This window comes from Heptranchias perlo, chromosome 12, assembly GCF_035084215.1.
Source record: "Heptranchias perlo isolate sHepPer1 chromosome 12, sHepPer1.hap1, whole genome shotgun sequence".
Taxonomy (NCBI): Eukaryota; Metazoa; Chordata; class Chondrichthyes; order Hexanchiformes; family Hexanchidae; genus Heptranchias; species Heptranchias perlo.
Window position 1 is genome coordinate 68,898,710 of NC_090336.1, and position 16,204 is coordinate 68,914,913.

Sequence of the window (16,204 nt, forward strand, 5' to 3'; positions counted from 1 at the left end):
TTGCAATAGGCGTTTCCGAAACATTAACTCCTCGTTTCTTTCGGGGGAGGAGCAGCTTGAGAGACAGCTTTCAATTGCAATCGGCACTCCTGAAACATTAACGCCTTGTTGCTTGCGACAGTTAACCCAGCCATTAACATGACAACGGACAGGGCCCAGTCAGGGAGCAGCTTGAGAGACAGCTTTCAATCGGCACTCCTGAAACATTAACGCCTTGTTGCTTGCGACAGTTAACCCAGCCATTAACATGACAACGGACAGGGCCCAGTGAGGGAGCAGCTTGAGAGACAGCTTTCAATCGGCACTTCCGAAACATTAACGCCTCGTTTCTTTCGGGGGAGGAGCAGCTTGAGAGACAGCTTTCAATTGCAATCGGCACTCCTGAAACATTAACGCCTTGTTGCTTGCGACAGTTAACCCAGCCATTAACACGTCTTGTCTTTTTATTTCCCATCTCCAGCCAGCCAGCCAGGCAGGCAGCCGAGCCACAGCCAGCATCTGCAGTATTTTCTTTTGATTGGTCTTGCCTGCTGTGGAAGGAATGTTTAAACACGAGCTGCTGATTGTCAGCACCTCACCTCTTTCTCGATTGTCTGTTGCAATCTCACTCACTCACTCACTCACTCACTCACTCACTGTGAGACACGTCACGTCACGTCCCTAGTTTACCTTAAAGAGGTTTCCTTCCACGGCAGTTCGTTAGTGACGGAGAATGAGTGACGTAGGTCCGTTGAGACCCAACCCTCTCCCATCTGATTGGTGGCCTACTGGCAAAGTTACCAATCTGTCACGCAGTCCGAGCAAGAAAGGAGAAAACGGCAACTTCTTTCAACTGATCCACTGTTGCAATTAGAAACGGTGGCAAAAATGTGCCCAGAACGGCAGTGCTGCGAGACTGCTTTAAACACAGTCAGGCAGAGAAAAAAGAAGGAGGGCAAACAGGACCCAAGATCAATTCGCATCGAGCGCGGTATCGCTTCTCGGCCTTTTGGCTAAGATCAAGTGGTCAAGTGGGGGAAGGCAACCATTTGGAGCCTTCCTGCCATTGTATGCCGGGGGGATGCAGTCAGGGAGAAATCCCCTCGGGCAGAGTGTAGAGCTTTGGCTTGTAGAGCTTTGGCTTGATGTAATGTCACTGCAAGGAATCTGGAATGAATCTGTAAGGCAATAAGGCACCCCAGAGTGTCAGAAAAAAAAAAAAAAAAAAAAAAAAAAAAAAAAAAAAATCTGTTCTTATCAGTTTAATATCTGATACGTCCCCTATCTGGGGACCATATATTAAATTGATTTTTGGAACAGGGAGATGGAATAGGGGCTTGCTCCGTCCACTCCACGCATCGACCCAGTATTGCAGTGTCTCTGGGAACGGTGCACCTCCCTGTGGGGAGATATTCAAAAAGAAAAACAGCTCGTTCCCAGCGTCTCTGTACATGTGTGTGTGTGTATGTATTATTAGTGAGAATAAAGCATATATATTGCACTGACTTTCTCAGCTCAGTGGTATCTTTTTCTTCTCCTGGGCTGAGTGCCGCTCGCACGCACGCACGCACGCACGCACGCAGCCAGCGATATAATTGAAACTGCAAAATAACTGGACGTCCAGCTTGAGAGACAGCTTTCAATTGCAATAGGCGTTTCCGAAACATTAACTCCTCGTTTCTTTCGGGGGAGGAGCAGCTTGAGAGACAGCTTTCAATTGCAATCGGCACTCCTGAAACATTAACGCCTTGTTGCTTGCGACAGTTAACCCAGCCATTAACATGACAACGGACAGGGCCCAGTCAGGGAGCAGCTTGAGAGACAGCTTTCAATCGGCACTCCTGAAACATTAACGCCTTGTTGCTTGCGACAGTTAACCCAGCCATTAACATGACAACGGACAGGGCCCAGTGAGGGAGCAGCTTGAGAGACAGCTTTCAATCGGCACTTCCGAAACATTAACGCCTCGTTTCTTTCGGGGGAGGAGCAGCTTGAGAGACAGCTTTCAATTGCAATCGGCACTCCTGAAACATTAACGCCTTGTTGCTTGCGACAGTTAACCCAGCCATTAACACGTCTTGTCTTTTTATTTCCCATCTCCAGCCAGCCAGCCAGGCAGGCAGCCGAGCCACAGCCAGCATCTGCAGTATTTTCTTTTGATTGGTCTTGCCTGCTGTGGAAGGAATGTTTAAACACGAGCTGCTGATTGTCAGCACCTCACCTCTTTCTCGATTGTCTGTTGCAATCTCACTCACTCACTCACTCACTCACTCACTCACTGTGAGACACGTCACGTCACGTCCCTAGTTTACCTTAAAGAGGTTTCCTTCCACGGCAGTTCGTTAGTGACGGAGAATGAGTGACGTAGGTCCGTTGAGACCCAACCCTCTCCCATCTGATTGGTGGCCTACTGGCAAAGTTACCAATCTGTCACGCAGTCCGAGCAAGAAAGGAGAAAACGGCAACTTCTTTCAACTGATCCACTGTTGCAATTAGAAACGGTGGCAAAAATGTGCCCAGAACGGCAGTGCTGCGAGACTGCTTTAAACACAGTCAGGCAGAGAAAAAAGAAGGAGGGCAAACAGGACCCAAGATCAATTCGCATCGAGCGCGGTATCGCTTCTCGGCCTTTTGGCTAAGATCAAGTGGTCAAGTGGGGGAAGGCAACCATTTGGAGCCTTCCTGCCATTGTATGCCGGGGGGATGCAGTCAGAGAGAAATCCCCTCGGGCAGAGTGTAGAGCTTTGGCTTGATGTAATGTCACTGCAAGGAATCTGGAATGAATCTGTAAGGCAATAAGGCACCCCAGAGTGTCAGAAAAAAAAAAAAAAAAATCTGTTCTTATCAGTTTAATATCTGATACGTCCCCTATCTGGGGACCATATATTAAATTGATTTTTGGAACAGGGAGATGGAATAGGGGCTTGCTCCGTCCACTCCACGCATCGACCCAGTATTGCAGTGTCTCTGGGAACGGTGCACCTCCCTGTGGGGAGATATTCAAAAAGAAAAACAGCTCGTTCCCAGCGTCTCTGTACATGTGTGTGTGTGTATGTATTATTAGTGAGAATAAAGCATATATATTGCACTGACTTTCTCAGCTCAGTGGTATCTTTTTCTTCTCCTGGGCTGAGTGCCGCTCGCACGCACGCACGCACGCACGCACGCAGCCAGCGATATAATTGAAACTGCAAAATAACTGGACGTCCAGCTTGAGAGACAGCTTTCAATTGCAATAGGCGTTTCCGAAACATTAACTCCTCGTTTCTTTCGGGGGAGGAGCAGCTTGAGAGACAGCTTTCAATTGCAATCGGCACTCCTGAAACATTAACGCCTTGTTGCTTGCGACAGTTAACCCAGCCATTAACATGACAACGGACAGGGCCCAGTCAGGGAGCAGCTTGAGAGACAGCTTTCAATCGGCACTCCTGAAACATTAACGCCTTGTTGCTTGCGACAGTTAACCCAGCCATTAACATGACAACGGACAGGGCCCAGTGAGGGAGCAGCTTGAGAGACAGCTTTCAATCGGCACTTCCGAAACATTAACGCCTCGTTTCTTTCGGGGGAGGAGCAGCTTGAGAGACAGCTTTCAATTGCAATCGGCACTCCTGAAACATTAACGCCTTGTTGCTTGCGACAGTTAACCCAGCCATTAACACGTCTTGTCTTTTTATTTCCCATCTCCAGCCAGCCAGCCAGGCAGGCAGCCGAGCCACAGCCAGCATCTGCAGTATTTTCTTTTGATTGGTCTTGCCTGCTGTGGAAGGAATGTTTAAACACGAGCTGCTGATTGTCAGCACCTCACCTCTTTCTCGATTGTCTGTTGCAATCTCACTCACTCACTCACTCACTCACTCACTCACTGTGAGACACGTCACGTCACGTCCCTAGTTTACCTTAAAGAGGTTTCCTTCCACGGCAGTTCGTTAGTGACGGAGAATGAGTGACGTAGGTCCGTTGAGACCCAACCCTCTCCCATCTGATTGGTGGCCTACTGGCAAAGTTACCAATCTGTCACGCAGTCCGAGCAAGAAAGGAGAAAACGGCAACTTCTTTCAACTGATCCACTGTTGCAATTAGAAACGGTGGCAAAAATGTGCCCAGAACGGCAGTGCTGCGAGACTGCTTTAAACACAGTCAGGCAGAGAAAAAAGAAGGAGGGCAAACAGGACCCAAGATCAATTCGCATCGAGCGCGGTATCGCTTCTCGGCCTTTTGGCTAAGATCAAGTGGTCAAGTGGGGGAAGGCAACTATTTGGAGCCTTCCTGCCATTGTATGCCGGGGGGATGCAGTCAGGGAGAAATCCCCTCGGGCAGAGTGTAGAGCTTTGGCTTGTAGAGCTTTGGCTTGATGTAATGTCACTGCAAGGAATCTGGAATGAATCTGTAAGGCAATAAGGCACCCCAGAGTGTCAGAAAAAAAAAAAAAAAAAAAAAAAAAAATCTGTTCTTATCAGTTTAATATCTGATACGTCCCCTATCTGGGGACCATATATTAAATTGATTTTTGGAACAGGGAGATGGAATAGGGGCTTGCTCCGTCCACTCCACGCATCGACCCAGTATTGCAGTGTCTCTGGGAACGGTGCACCTCCCTGTGGGGAGATATTCAAAAAGAAAAACAGCTCGTTCCCAGCGTCTCTGTACATGTGTGTGTGTGTATGTATTATTAGTGAGAATAAAGCATATATATTGCACTGACTTTCTCAGCTCAGTGGTATCTTTTTCTTCTCCTGGGCTGAGTGCCGCTCGCACGCACGCACGCACGCACGCACGCAGCCAGCGATATAATTGAAACTGCAAAATAACTGGACGTCCAGCTTGAGAGACAGCTTTCAATTGCAATAGGCGTTTCCGAAACATTAACTCCTCGTTTCTTTCGGGGGAGGAGCAGCTTGAGAGACAGCTTTCAATTGCAATCGGCACTCCTGAAACATTAACGCCTTGTTGCTTGCGACAGTTAACCCAGCCATTAACATGACAACGGACAGGGCCCAGTCAGGGAGCAGCTTGAGAGACAGCTTTCAATCGGCACTCCTGAAACATTAACGCCTTGTTGCTTGCGACAGTTAACCCAGCCATTAACATGACAACGGACAGGGCCCAGTGAGGGAGCAGCTTGAGAGACAGCTTTCAATCGGCACTTCCGAAACATTAACGCCTCGTTTCTTTCGGGGGAGGAGCAGCTTGAGAGACAGCTTTCAATTGCAATCGGCACTCCTGAAACATTAACGCCTTGTTGCTTGCGACAGTTAACCCAGCCATTAACACGTCTTGTCTTTTTATTTCCCATCTCCAGCCAGCCAGCCAGGCAGGCAGCCGAGCCACAGCCAGCATCTGCAGTATTTTCTTTTGATTGGTCTTGCCTGCTGTGGAAGGAATGTTTAAACACGAGCTGCTGATTGTCAGCACCTCACCTCTTTCTCGATTGTCTGTTGCAATCTCACTCACTCACTCACTCACTCACTCACTCACTGTGAGACACGTCACGTCACGTCCCTAGTTTACCTTAAAGAGGTTTCCTTCCACGGCAGTTCGTTAGTGACGGAGAATGAGTGACGTAGGTCCGTTGAGACCCAACCCTCTCCCATCTGATTGGTGGCCTACTGGCAAAGTTACCAATCTGTCACGCAGTCCGAGCAAGAAAGGAGAAAACGGCAACTTCTTTCAACTGATCCACTGTTGCAATTAGAAACGGTGGCAAAAATGTGCCCAGAACGGCAGTGCTGCGAGACTGCTTTAAACACAGTCAGGCAGAGAAAAAAGAAGGAGGGCAAACAGGACCCAAGATCAATTCGCATCGAGCGCGGTATCGCTTCTCGGCCTTTTGGCTAAGATCAAGTGGTCAAGTGGGGGAAGGCAACCATTTGGAGCCTTCCTGCCATTGTATGCCGGGGGGATACAGTCAGGGAGAAATCCCCTCGGGCAGAGTGTAGAGCTTTGGCTTGTAGAGCTTTGGCTTGATGTAATGTCACTGCAAGGAATCTGGAATGAATCTGTAAGGCAATAAGGCACCCCAGAGTGTCAGAAAAAAAAAAAAAAAAAAATCTGTTCTTATCAGTTTAATATCTGATACGTCCCCTATCTGGGGACCATATATTAAATTGATTTTTGGAACAGGGAGATGGAATAGGGGCTTGCTCCGTCCACTCCACGCATCGACCCAGTATTGCAGTGTCTCTGGGAACGGTGCACCTCCCTGTGGGGAGATATTCAAAAAGAAAAACAGCTCGTTCCCAGCGTCTCTGTACATGTGTGTGTGTGTATGTATTATTAGTGAGAATAAAGCATATATATTGCACTGACTTTCTCAGCTCAGTGGTATCTTTTTCTTCTCCTGGGCTGAGTGCCGCTCGCACGCACGCACGCACGCACGCACGCAGCCAGCGATATAATTGAAACTGCAAAATAACTGGACGTCCAGCTTGAGAGACAGCTTTCAATTGCAATAGGCGTTTCCGAAACATTAACTCCTCGTTTCTTTCGGGGGAGGAGCAGCTTGAGAGACAGCTTTCAATTGCAATCGGCACTCCTGAAACATTAACGCCTTGTTGCTTGCGACAGTTAACCCAGCCATTAACATGACAACGGACAGGGCCCAGTCAGGGAGCAGCTTGAGAGACAGCTTTCAATCGGCACTCCTGAAACATTAACGCCTTGTTGCTTGCGACAGTTAACCCAGCCATTAACATGACAACGGACAGGGCCCAGTGAGGGAGCAGCTTGAGAGACAGCTTTCAATCGGCACTTCCGAAACATTAACGCCTCGTTTCTTTCGGGGGAGGAGCAGCTTGAGAGACAGCTTTCAATTGCAATCGGCACTCCTGAAACATTAACGCCTTGTTGCTTGCGACAGTTAACCCAGCCATTAACACGTCTTGTCTTTTTATTTCCCATCTCCAGCCAGCCAGCCAGGCAGGCAGCCGAGCCACAGCCAGCATCTGCAGTATTTTCTTTTGATTGGTCTTGCCTGCTGTGGAAGGAATGTTTAAACACGAGCTGCTGATTGTCAGCACCTCACCTCTTTCTCGATTGTCTGTTGCAATCTCACTCACTCACTCACTCACTCACTCACTCACTGTGAGACACGTCACGTCACGTCCCTAGTTTACCTTAAAGAGGTTTCCTTCCACGGCAGTTCGTTAGTGACGGAGAATGAGTGACGTAGGTCCGTTGAGACCCAACCCTCTCCCATCTGATTGGTGGCCTACTGGCAAAGTTACCAATCTGTCACGCAGTCCGAGCAAGAAAGGAGAAAACGGCAACTTCTTTCAACTGATCCACTGTTGCAATTAGAAACGGTGGCAAAAATGTGCCCAGAACGGCAGTGCTGCGAGACTGCTTTAAACACAGTCAGGCAGAGAAAAAAGAAGGAGGGCAAACAGGACCCAAGATCAATTCGCATCGAGCGCGGTATCGCTTCTCGGCCTTTTGGCTAAGATCAAGTGGTCAAGTGGGGGAAGGCAACCATTTGGAGCCTTCCTGCCATTGTATGCCGGGGGGATGCAGTCAGGGAGAAATCCCCTCGGGCAGAGTGTAGAGCTTTGGCTTGTAGAGCTTTGGCTTGATGTAATGTCACTGCAAGGAATCTGGAATGAATCTGTAAGGCAATAAGGCACCCCAGAGTGTCAGAAAAAAAAAAAAAAAAAAAAAAAAAAAAAAAAAAAAAAAAATCTGTTCTTATCAGTTTAATATCTGATACGTCCCCTATCTGGGGACCATATATTAAATTGATTTTTGGAACAGGGAGATGGAATAGGGGCTTGCTCCGTCCACTCCACGCATCGACCCAGTATTGCAGTGTCTCTGGGAACGGTGCACCTCCCTGTGGGGAGATATTCAAAAAGAAAAACAGCTCGTTCCCAGCGTCTCTGTACATGTGTGTGTGTGTATGTATTATTAGTGAGAATAAAGCATATATATTGCACTGACTTTCTCAGCTCAGTGGTATCTTTTTCTTCTCCTGGGCTGAGTGCCGCTCGCACGCACGCACGCACGCACGCACGCAGCCAGCGATATAATTGAAACTGCAAAATAACTGGACGTCCAGCTTGAGAGACAGCTTTCAATTGCAATAGGCGTTTCCGAAACATTAACTCCTCGTTTCTTTCGGGGGAGGAGCAGCTTGAGAGACAGCTTTCAATTGCAATCGGCACTCCTGAAACATTAACGCCTTGTTGCTTGCGACAGTTAACCCAGCCATTAACATGACAACGGACAGGGCCCAGTCAGGGAGCAGCTTGAGAGACAGCTTTCAATCGGCACTCCTGAAACATTAACGCCTTGTTGCTTGCGACAGTTAACCCAGCCATTAACATGACAACGGACAGGGCCCAGTGAGGGAGCAGCTTGAGAGACAGCTTTCAATCGGCACTTCCGAAACATTAACGCCTCGTTTCTTTCGGGGGAGGAGCAGCTTGAGAGACAGCTTTCAATTGCAATCGGCACTCCTGAAACATTAACGCCTTGTTGCTTGCGACAGTTAACCCAGCCATTAACACGTCTTGTCTTTTTATTTCCCATCTCCAGCCAGCCAGCCAGGCAGGCAGCCGAGCCACAGCCAGCATCTGCAGTATTTTCTTTTGATTGGTCTTGCCTGCTGTGGAAGGAATGTTTAAACACGAGCTGCTGATTGTCAGCACCTCACCTCTTTCTCGATTGTCTGTTGCAATCTCACTCACTCACTCACTCACTCACTGTGAGACACGTCACGTCACGTCCCTAGTTTACCTTAAAGAGGTTTCCTTCCACGGCAGTTCGTTAGTGACGGAGAATGAGTGACGTAGGTCCGTTGAGACCCAACCCTCTCCCATCTGATTGGTGGCCTACTGGCAAAGTTACCAATCTGTCACGCAGTCCGAGCAAGAAAGGAGAAAACGGCAACTTCTTTCAACTGATCCACTGTTGCAATTAGAAACGGTGGCAAAAATGTGCCCAGAACGGCAGTGCTGCGAGACTGCTTTAAACACAGTCAGGCAGAGAAAAAAGAAGGAGGGCAAACAGGACCCAAGATCAATTCGCATCGAGCGCGGTATCGCTTCTCGGCCTTTTGGCTAAGATCAAGTGGTCAAGTGGGGGAAGGCAACCATTTGGAGCCTTCCTGCCATTGTATGCCGGGGGGATGCAGTCAGGGAGAAATCCCCTCGGGCAGAGTGTAGAGCTTTGGCTTGTAGAGCTTTGGCTTGATGTAATGTCACTGCAAGGAATCTGGAATGAATCTGTAAGGCAATAAGGCACCCCAGAGTGTCAGAAAAAAAAAAAAAAAAAAAAATCTGTTCTTATCAGTTTAATATCTGATACGTCCCCTATCTGGGGACCATATATTAAATTGATTTTTGGAACAGGGAGATGGAATAGGGGCTTGCTCCGTCCACTCCACGCATCGACCCAGTATTGCAGTGTCTCTGGGAACGGTGCACCTCCCTGTGGGGAGATATTCAAAAAGAAAAACAGCTCGTTCCCAGCGTCTCTGTACATGTGTGTGTGTGTATGTATTATTAGTGAGAATAAAGCATATATATTGCACTGACTTTCTCAGCTCAGTGGTATCTTTTTCTTCTCCTGGGCTGAGTGCCGCTCGCACGCACGCACGCACGCACGCACGCAGCCAGCGATATAATTGAAACTGCAAAATAACTGGACGTCCAGCTTGAGAGACAGCTTTCAATTGCAATAGGCGTTTCCGAAACATTAACTCCTCGTTTCTTTCGGGGGAGGAGCAGCTTGAGAGACAGCTTTCAATTGCAATCGGCACTCCTGAAACATTAACGCCTTGTTGCTTGCGACAGTTAACCCAGCCATTAACATGACAACGGACAGGGCCCAGTCAGGGAGCAGCTTGAGAGACAGCTTTCAATCGGCACTCCTGAAACATTAACGCCTTGTTGCTTGCGACAGTTAACCCAGCCATTAACATGACAACGGACAGGGCCCAGTGAGGGAGCAGCTTGAGAGACAGCTTTCAATCGGCACTTCCGAAACATTAACGCCTCGTTTCTTTCGGGGGAGGAGCAGCTTGAGAGACAGCTTTCAATTGCAATCGGCACTCCTGAAACATTAACGCCTTGTTGCTTGCGACAGTTAACCCAGCCATTAACACGTCTTGTCTTTTTATTTCCCATCTCCAGCCAGCCAGCCAGGCAGGCAGCCGAGCCACAGCCAGCATCTGCAGTATTTTCTTTTGATTGGTCTTGCCTGCTGTGGAAGGAATGTTTAAACACGAGCTGCTGATTGTCAGCACCTCACCTCTTTCTCGATTGTCTGTTGCAATCTCACTCACTCACTCACTCACTCACTCACTCACTGTGAGACACGTCACGTCACGTCCCTAGTTTACCTTAAAGAGGTTTCCTTCCACGGCAGTTCGTTAGTGACGGAGAATGAGTGACGTAGGTCCGTTGAGACCCAACCCTCTCCCATCTGATTGGTGGCCTACTGGCAAAGTTACCAATCTGTCACGCAGTCCGAGCAAGAAAGGAGAAAACGGCAACTTCTTTCAACTGATCCACTGTTGCAATTAGAAACGGTGGCAAAAATGTGCCCAGAACGGCAGTGCTGCGAGACTGCTTTAAACACAGTCAGGCAGAGAAAAAAGAAGGAGGGCAAACAGGACCCAAGATCAATTCGCATCGAGCGCGGTATCGCTTCTCGGCCTTTTGGCTAAGATCAAGTGGTCAAGTGGGGGAAGGCAACCATTTGGAGCCTTCCTGCCATTGTATGCCGGGGGGATGCAGTCAGGGAGAAATCCCCTCGGGCAGAGTGTAGAGCTTTGGCTTGTAGAGCTTTGGCTTGATGTAATGTCACTGCAAGGAATCTGGAATGAATCTGTAAGGCAATAAGGCACCCCAGAGTGTCAGAAAAAAAAAAATCTGTTCTTATCAGTTTAATATCTGATACGTCCCCTATCTGGGGACCATATATTAAATTGATTTTTGGAACAGGGAGATGGAATAGGGGCTTGCTCCGTCCACTCCACGCATCGACCCAGTATTGCAGTGTCTCTGGGAACGGTGCACCTCCCTGTGGGGAGATATTCAAAAAGAAAAACAGCTCGTTCCCAGCGTCTCTGTACATGTGTGTGTGTGTATGTATTATTAGTGAGAATAAAGCATATATATTGCACTGACTTTCTCAGCTCAGTGGTATCTTTTTCTTCTCCTGGGCTGAGTGCCGCTCGCACGCACGCACGCACGCACGCACGCAGCCAGCGATATAATTGAAACTGCAAAATAACTGGACGTCCAGCTTGAGAGACAGCTTTCAATTGCAATAGGCGTTTCCGAAACATTAACTCCTCGTTTCTTTCGGGGGAGGAGCAGCTTGAGAGACAGCTTTCAATTGCAATCGGCACTCCTGAAACATTAACGCCTTGTTGCTTGCGACAGTTAACCCAGCCATTAACATGACAACGGACAGGGCCCAGTCAGGGAGCAGCTTGAGAGACAGCTTTCAATCGGCACTCCTGAAACATTAACGCCTTGTTGCTTGCGACAGTTAACCCAGCCATTAACATGACAACGGACAGGGCCCAGTGAGGGAGCAGCTTGAGAGACAGCTTTCAATCGGCACTTCCGAAACATTAACGCCTCGTTTCTTTCGGGGGAGGAGCAGCTTGAGAGACAGCTTTCAATTGCAATCGGCACTCCTGAAACATTAACGCCTTGTTGCTTGCGACAGTTAACCCAGCCATTAACACGTCTTGTCTTTTTATTTCCCATCTCCAGCCAGCCAGCCAGGCAGGCAGCCGAGCCACAGCCAGCATCTGCAGTATTTTCTTTTGATTGGTCTTGCCTGCTGTGGAAGGAATGTTTAAACACGAGCTGCTGATTGTCAGCACCTCACCTCTTTCTCGATTGTCTGTTGCAATCTCACTCACTCACTCACTCACTCACTCACTCACTGTGAGACACGTCACGTCACGTCCCTAGTTTACCTTAAAGAGGTTTCCTTCCACGGCAGTTCGTTAGTGACGGAGAATGAGTGACGTAGGTCCGTTGAGACCCAACCCTCTCCCATCTGATTGGTGGCCTACTGGCAAAGTTACCAATCTGTCACGCAGTCCGAGCAAGAAAGGAGAAAACGGCAACTTCTTTCAACTGATCCACTGTTGCAATTAGAAACGGTGGCAAAAATGTGCCCAGAACGGCAGTGCTGCGAGACTGCTTTAAACACAGTCAGGCAGAGAAAAAAGAAGGAGGGCAAACAGGACCCAAGATCAATTCGCATCGAGCGCGGTATCGCTTCTCGGCCTTTTGGCTAAGATCAAGTGGTCAAGTGGGGGAAGGCAACCATTTGGAGCCTTCCTGCCATTGTATGCCGGGGGGATGCAGTCAGGGAGAAATCCCCTCGGGCAGAGTGTAGAGCTTTGGCTTGTAGAGCTTTGGCTTGATGTAATGTCACTGCAAGGAATCTGGAATGAATCTGTAAGGCAATAAGGCACCCCAGAGTGTCAGAAAAAAAAAAAAAAAAAAAAAAAAAATCTGTTCTTATCAGTTTAATATCTGATACGTCCCCTATCTGGGGACCATATATTAAATTGATTTTTGGAACAGGGAGATGGAATAGGGGCTTGCTCCGTCCACTCCACGCATCGACCCAGTATTGCAGTGTCTCTGGGAACGGTGCACCTCCCTGTGGGGAGATATTCAAAAAGAAAAACAGCTCGTTCCCAGCGTCTCTGTACATGTGTGTGTGTGTATGTATTATTAGTGAGAATAAAGCATATATATTGCACTGACTTTCTCAGCTCAGTGGTATCTTTTTCTTCTCCTGGGCTGAGTGCCGCTCGCACGCACGCACGCACGCACGCACGCAGCCAGCGATATAATTGAAACTGCAAAATAACTGGACGTCCAGCTTGAGAGACAGCTTTCAATTGCAATAGGCGTTTCCGAAACATTAACTCCTCGTTTCTTTCGGGGGAGGAGCAGCTTGAGAGACAGCTTTCAATTGCAATCGGCACTCCTGAAACATTAACGCCTTGTTGCTTGCGACAGTTAACCCAGCCATTAACATGACAACGGACAGGGCCCAGTCAGGGAGCAGCTTGAGAGACAGCTTTCAATCGGCACTCCTGAAACATTAACGCCTTGTTGCTTGCGACAGTTAACCCAGCCATTAACATGACAACGGACAGGGCCCAGTGAGGGAGCAGCTTGAGAGACAGCTTTCAATCGGCACTTCCGAAACATTAACGCCTCGTTTCTTTCGGGGGAGGAGCAGCTTGAGAGACAGCTTTCAATTGCAATCGGCACTCCTGAAACATTAACGCCTTGTTGCTTGCGACAGTTAACCCAGCCATTAACACGTCTTGTCTTTTTATTTCCCATCTCCAGCCAGCCAGCCAGGCAGGCAGCCGAGCCACAGCCAGCATCTGCAGTATTTTCTTTTGATTGGTCTTGCCTGCTGTGGAAGGAATGTTTAAACACGAGCTGCTGATTGTCAGCACCTCACCTCTTTCTCGATTGTCTGTTGCAATCTCACTCACTCACTCACTCACTCACTCACTCACTGTGAGACACGTCACGTCACGTCCCTAGTTTACCTTAAAGAGGTTTCCTTCCACGGCAGTTCGTTAGTGACGGAGAATGAGTGACGTAGGTCCGTTGAGACCCAACCCTCTCCCATCTGATTGGTGGCCTACTGGCAAAGTTACCAATCTGTCACGCAGTCCGAGCAAGAAAGGAGAAAACGGCAACTTCTTTCAACTGATCCACTGTTGCAATTAGAAACGGTGGCAAAAATGTGCCCAGAACGGCAGTGCTGCGAGACTGCTTTAAACACAGTCAGGCAGAGAAAAAAGAAGGAGGGCAAACAGGACCCAAGATCAATTCGCATCGAGCGCGGTATCGCTTCTCGGCCTTTTGGCTAAGATCAAGTGGTCAAGTGGGGGAAGGCAACCATTTGGAGCCTTCCTGCCATTGTATGCCGGGGGGATACAGTCAGGGAGAAATCCCCTCGGGCAGAGTGTAGAGCTTTGGCTTGTAGAGCTTTGGCTTGATGTAATGTCACTGCAAGGAATCTGGAATGAATCTGTAAGGCAATAAGGCACCCCAGAGTGTCAGAAAAAAAAAAAAAAAAAAATCTGTTCTTATCAGTTTAATATCTGATACGTCCCCTATCTGGGGACCATATATTAAATTGATTTTTGGAACAGGGAGATGGAATAGGGGCTTGCTCCGTCCACTCCACGCATCGACCCAGTATTGCAGTGTCTCTGGGAACGGTGCACCTCCCTGTGGGGAGATATTCAAAAAGAAAAACAGCTCGTTCCCAGCGTCTCTGTACATGTGTGTGTGTGTATGTATTATTAGTGAGAATAAAGCATATATATTGCACTGACTTTCTCAGCTCAGTGGTATCTTTTTCTTCTCCTGGGCTGAGTGCCGCTCGCACGCACGCACGCACGCACGCACGCAGCCAGCGATATAATTGAAACTGCAAAATAACTGGACGTCCAGCTTGAGAGACAGCTTTCAATTGCAATAGGCGTTTCCGAAACATTAACTCCTCGTTTCTTTCGGGGGAGGAGCAGCTTGAGAGACAGCTTTCAATTGCAATCGGCACTCCTGAAACATTAACGCCTTGTTGCTTGCGACAGTTAACCCAGCCATTAACATGACAACGGACAGGGCCCAGTCAGGGAGCAGCTTGAGAGACAGCTTTCAATCGGCACTCCTGAAACATTAACGCCTTGTTGCTTGCGACAGTTAACCCAGCCATTAACATGACAACGGACAGGGCCCAGTGAGGGAGCAGCTTGAGAGACAGCTTTCAATCGGCACTTCCGAAACATTAACGCCTCGTTTCTTTCGGGGGAGGAGCAGCTTGAGAGACAGCTTTCAATTGCAATCGGCACTCCTGAAACATTAACGCCTTGTTGCTTGCGACAGTTAACCCAGCCATTAACACGTCTTGTCTTTTTATTTCCCATCTCCAGCCAGCCAGCCAGGCAGGCAGCCGAGCCACAGCCAGCATCTGCAGTATTTTCTTTTGATTGGTCTTGCCTGCTGTGGAAGGAATGTTTAAACACGAGCTGCTGATTGTCAGCACCTCACCTCTTTCTCGATTGTCTGTTGCAATCTCACTCACTCACTCACTCACTCACTGTGAGACACGTCACGTCACGTCCCTAGTTTACCTTAAAGAGGTTTCCTTCCACGGCAGTTCGTTAGTGACGGAGAATGAGTGACGTAGGTCCGTTGAGACCCAACCCTCTCCCATCTGATTGGTGGCCTACTGGCAAAGTTACCAATCTGTCACGCAGTCCGAGCAAGAAAGGAGAAAACGGCAACTTCTTTCAACTGATCCACTGTTGCAATTAGAAACGGTGGCAAAAATGTGCCCAGAACGGCAGTGCTGCGAGACTGCTTTAAACACAGTCAGGCAGAGAAAAAAGAAGGAGGGCAAACAGGACCCAAGATCAATTCGCATCGAGCGCGGTATCGCTTCTCGGCCTTTTGGCTAAGATCAAGTGGTCAAGTGGGGGAAGGCAACCATTTGGAGCCTTCCTGCCATTGTATGCCGGGGGGATGCAGTCAGGGAGAAATCCCCTCGGGCAGAGTGTAGAGCTTTGGCTTGTAGAGCTTTGGCTTGATGTAATGTCACTGCAAGGAATCTGGAATGAATCTGTAAGGCAATAAGGCACCCCAGAGTGTCAGAAAAAAAAAAAAAAAAAAAAAAAAAAAATCTGTTCTTATCAGTTTAATATCTGATACGTCCCCTATCTGGGGACCATATATTAAATTGATTTTTGGAACAGGGAGATGGAATAGGGGCTTGCTCCGTCCACTCCACGCATCGACCCAGTATTGCAGTGTCTCTGGGAACGGTGCACCTCCCTGTGGGGAGATATTCAAAAAGAAAAACAGCTCGTTCCCAGCGTCTCTGTACATGTGTGTGTGTGTATGTATTATTAGTGAGAATAAAGCATATATATTGCACTGACTTTCTCAGCTCAGTGGTATCTTTTTCTTCTCCTGGGCTGAGTGCCGCTCGCACGCACGCACGCACGCACGCACGCAGCCAGCGATATAATTGAAACTGCAAAATAACTGGACGTCCAGCTTGAGAGACAGCTTTCAATTGCAATAGGCGTTTCCGAAACATTAACTCCTCGTTTCTTTCGGGGGAGGAGCAGCTTGAGAGACAGCTTTCAATTGCAATCGGCACTCCTGAAACATTAACGCCTTGTTGCTTGCGACAGTTAACCCAGCCATTAACA

The 16,204-nt window shown here is 48.4% G+C and overlaps 10 pseudogenes; all 10 read left to right on the forward strand.

Moving 5' to 3' along the window:
• The first annotated feature begins 1,155 nt into the window (after window positions 1-1,155).
• On the forward strand, window positions 1,156-1,379 carry LOC137328510 (U2 spliceosomal RNA; annotated as a pseudogene).
• A 1,383-nt stretch (window positions 1,380-2,762) lies between these two features.
• On the forward strand, window positions 2,763-2,966 carry LOC137328351 (U2 spliceosomal RNA; annotated as a pseudogene).
• A 1,398-nt stretch (window positions 2,967-4,364) lies between these two features.
• Window positions 4,365-4,578, forward strand: LOC137328461 (U2 spliceosomal RNA; annotated as a pseudogene).
• Window positions 4,579-5,976: 1,398 nt separating this feature from the next.
• On the forward strand, window positions 5,977-6,182 carry LOC137328365 (U2 spliceosomal RNA; annotated as a pseudogene).
• A 1,455-nt stretch (window positions 6,183-7,637) lies between these two features.
• Window positions 7,638-7,808, forward strand: LOC137328595 (U2 spliceosomal RNA; annotated as a pseudogene).
• Window positions 7,809-9,198: 1,390 nt separating this feature from the next.
• LOC137328400 (U2 spliceosomal RNA) lies at window positions 9,199-9,406 on the forward strand (annotated as a pseudogene).
• Window positions 9,407-10,799: 1,393 nt separating this feature from the next.
• Window positions 10,800-11,002, forward strand: LOC137328323 (U2 spliceosomal RNA; annotated as a pseudogene).
• A 1,398-nt stretch (window positions 11,003-12,400) lies between these two features.
• On the forward strand, window positions 12,401-12,613 carry LOC137328458 (U2 spliceosomal RNA; annotated as a pseudogene).
• Window positions 12,614-14,011: 1,398 nt separating this feature from the next.
• Window positions 14,012-14,217, forward strand: LOC137328366 (U2 spliceosomal RNA; annotated as a pseudogene).
• Window positions 14,218-15,607: 1,390 nt separating this feature from the next.
• Window positions 15,608-15,822, forward strand: LOC137328470 (U2 spliceosomal RNA; annotated as a pseudogene).
• Window positions 15,823-16,204: the final 382 nt, after the last annotated feature.